Raw genomic sequence first — 269 nt, 5'->3', positions numbered from 1 at the left:
AGGAGGTTCCCGTGCACGAGGTGGTCGTCGGAAAAACCTGTGGCGAAAAAGGCCACTGCCAGCTGGGCTCCGTTCGAACCGGTCTCGGAGAGTGTTCCGTGTAACTAGCAGAATGAATGGACGGATATTACGTGTCGTACGTCGTATCGGATGGCATAATTGCGAGTTTCTCGCGAGTCGAGACTCGACTCCTTTCGCGTGATGGTCAATGGCTCGGATGTCCACTTCTATGTATGTTCTTCGTTTGAAAATGCCAGGAGTTTCGGATC

Source organism: Galendromus occidentalis, unplaced genomic scaffold (genome assembly GCF_000255335.2).
Source record: "Galendromus occidentalis unplaced genomic scaffold, Mocc_1.1 scf7180000077474, whole genome shotgun sequence".
Classification (NCBI taxonomy): domain Eukaryota; kingdom Metazoa; phylum Arthropoda; class Arachnida; order Mesostigmata; family Phytoseiidae; genus Galendromus; species Galendromus occidentalis.
Note: the sequence above shows the minus strand (reverse complement) of the source record.